Raw genomic sequence first — 3,574 nt, 5'->3', positions numbered from 1 at the left:
TAGTGATACTACCTTGGAAACCCAAGGAGAGGTCTCTATGAGTTGGGTTGGCTTGATGGAACATAACAACATAACAACAACGTAATAAGAGTTAAGAGTCCCAAAACTCACAAAAACTCATTTCCTTGAGTTGGATCCGACTCATAGTGACCCCTCCTTGGCTTTCCCTGGCAGTATTACTACAGAAGTAGATTGCACAACCTTCCTTCTGAACAGTGGGTGGAGGGTAGGAACTGCCAGACTTCTGGTTAGCAGTCAAATGCCTTAGGTTCCTGGATGGCACTAATGGTTAAGTGCTAAAATGCAAATAGAAAGTTTGGCAGATCTGACCCACTAGAGATGCCTAGGAAGAAAGTCCTGGAGGTACACTTGTTGAAGGTCAAATCCTTGAAATTCCTATGGAGAAGTTCTAGTCTGTACACAAAAGTCACCAGGAGTTAGAACTGACTCCATGGCAATGAGGTCATTTATTTATTTACATTTATAATAGAAGTTAGGAATGGAAGATTTTCATCTCAATAAAACTTTGGAGTACCTTGGTTTTACTCATAAAATGATTCCAATGTTTCTATTATAACGAAAAGATTATGCTGAGCTTTTTAGCAGTTAGACGTTGACAGGCATAGACATTCCAAAAGGAATGCATCCACACTGATGATTTGACTTATTTCAGTGTTTATAAATAAACAGCTATATACATGTACATTTGCATAATCTGTATATGTATTTTTTCTATATCTATAGTCTGATCTGCAGTGATAATGCAGAACTGATTAATTCACCATTTACAGGCTGCAGGCAATTGCTTTGTAAATTACATAAATTATGCATTATAGCCTATATATTAGTTATTATTATTTACTCATTAAGTTCATGAAGACATAATAAAAAAAAAAAATTAAGAAAAAATGATACTTTGGCTAAACTAAAGAACAACTAATATTGACTGTATGAATGATGTGATTGGTCTATGCAGAAAGGATTCATTCATTCATAGCTGTTCTCACAACTTATACCAGCCTGTAGGGTCTATGAGAGTGTAGGTAACATTTGCTCTGTTTACTAGTATATATCAAAGAGTAAGCAGTTAAGGTTTTTATTGAATACCAAAAGTATACTTGTCCAAAAGCACAATTCCTCCAAAACTGTGCCAGTCATTGTCCACTAGGGACAATTTCAAAATTCACACTTGTACCCTTGAAGAAAAAAGCAAATAGCTTTTTCCCCCCCCGCAACAACTCTATTACAATTTTATTGTTGTTGTTAGTTGCCTTCAAGTTGGCTTTGATTCATGGTGACCTTATGAATAACTCCTGAATTATATTCATGATCCTTGGTATTATATATACTATGAGGGACACAGTTATAAGGTCAAAACAAGCTTTTAGTCTTTCTTGCTTTAAAAGTATTTTTGAGTGGTTGTCAAAGCCTATTTAATGGTGTGCCTTCTAAGGCATGCTAACAAAGACTGCTGTCCAATAATTGGCAAACTAGGGTAATCTTTACTTATGTATCTTAAATAGTACTTGCCATGTATGGATATTTATCCAGTTCAAAAATTGGTTGAAATGTAAGTTTTTTTAAAAAAAAACAATGTACATTTTTTTAAACTTGAATTTGGGTCAGTTATTCTCCATATGATTTGTCACTATCAAAGAAATTATAGTAATAAGAAAGGAAAAATGATTACATTAACTTTTTTCTCTAAGAATTTGATTCAAGTTTGGTATTATTTTACAAGAAAAAAGAAGATTCATTTCTTGATTTCTCTGAATATGTTTGTTCAGCAGTAATCATAATCATTTGAAAACAGCAGTCATTTCAAAGTATTTGCCCCAGTTTAGTACAATTGACATTCTTTTTCAAAAGAGGATCTGTAAAGAAATGTCATCCTACACAGTTTGTGAAAAAAAAAAAAATTGTTGCAACGTTCTTTGCTTATTTCAAGTATGACTGTTCTTTCAGTACTAAAAGTGTCTCTTTCTGATACTATTCATGGAAGTAAAGTCATAAATTTCAGGATAAAGAAATTCACTTTGAAATCGAAAATTGAATCTGCCAACAATTGTATAAATAATCTCTTATTATTTCTTCTTTGACTCTGAACTGCTGTAACAAAGATCAACAGTTACCATTTCTTTAATGATTCCAATCTCTTTTAATTTGTTTCTCAAATTCATATCTCTTTCCTTTTGACATTATTTAAAAATTTCCCTAAAATAATCTCTTCACTACGATTACAAGCTCTATTCTTTTGGGTTCTCCTTTCCGTTACATACATTGCATGAAACTATAGTCAGTAATTAAATCTTTTGACCTGGATTTGTTTTTATTGTTTATTGTTCTAATTCTCTTTCAGCTCACTTCATAAAGGGTGGGATGAAGCATCCTGTGTGAGTTCAGTATGCCACAGTGCAATGCAGCAACCGAGATAAAAAGCTCTATCTTTTCTGATGTTTCCACACCCAGCTACCCTGTAACCACTTCTAATCTATGTATTCCCTTGAAATTTATGAACAAAACTCCTGAACAAATGGCTATAGGACTAGATATATAAGAAGTAATTTTCAGTTTTGAAGGAGATAAATAAAAATGAATATAGAAGGAATCCCCTCTTTCCTCTTTTATTTTCCCAATTAGGAAAATGGAGGATGGAAAAATAAGTCTGTATTTTCTTCTTATTCCTTTTATTTGCTTAGTGATTATATATTCTTTTCTTTGCCTTTTATTTATTTCATTTAACCTGAGAGTATGTGGAAAAGGTAGAAATAAACTAGTATCTTTCAACATCTATAAGTAAATACTTAACTATTACCATGATTACTTGAGATATAAGATCATTTTCTCAATTTTAGTTATGACAAAACTAACATTTAAAAAGTCACCCTCCCTTGTGACTTATTGAAGTAATTGAATAATAGACTTCTGACCTATTATATCCTAGATTCTTTCCATAACAATAAACTTTCATATTAAGAGTATTAATATATTTTTTCTTTTAAATTTTTCTTTCAACTTTCAGGTACAAACCTCACATATTATATTGCAAGAGATATTTCCATCTACCAACTCACTCTATCAGGAAGAGTAAGCTGGGAGAAAAGGAAGTGTATATAGAAAAAATGAAGACTGTCATCTTTTATTTGCAATTTTTTCCAGTTTAACTTATTTATTTTATTTTATTTTTTTTATGAATCTTCTTGCTTGAAAATTACCACCACTGAATGAAACTGTTGCATGCACCATTTCAAGGCTCTTGGGAAGAAAGAACATTTTGCTATATAATTTTTTAAAAAAAGAATAATAGTTTTTTTTTTAATGCTTGGTATGCTGTTAATACTCAATTGATATCAAAGTATGATAACTTCAAACTAAATATAGTTGTTTTTCCCTAGCTTCAATCAGCCACCCACATTATTTCCTAAAGTTTTTTTTTTTTTTTTCTCACAGCCTCAAGTCATCTCATTACAGTTCTTATCATTCTATAAACTCTTCTTCATTACTCTATTTAGGTCACCTTCAGTATTATCTATGAAACATATTTTTAAAATCTCCTTGCTAAATCTCTGATCTC

General features: G+C 31.5%; 1 protein-coding gene across 1 annotated transcript in view; it reads right to left on the bottom strand.

Annotated features, from left to right (window-relative positions):
- Positions 1-3,574, bottom strand: part of LRP1B (LDL receptor related protein 1B) — a 1,967,638-nt gene that overhangs the window by 1,032,102 nt on the left and 931,962 nt on the right. The gene's annotated exons all lie outside the window — the stretch shown is intronic.

Source organism: Orycteropus afer, unplaced genomic scaffold, assembly GCF_000298275.1.
Source record: "Orycteropus afer afer isolate SDZICR_OR568_19922 unplaced genomic scaffold, OryAfe1.0 scaffold00148, whole genome shotgun sequence".
NCBI lineage: Eukaryota > Metazoa > Chordata > Mammalia > Tubulidentata > Orycteropodidae > Orycteropus > Orycteropus afer.
This window is presented reverse-complemented; position numbering and strand designations above follow the sequence as displayed.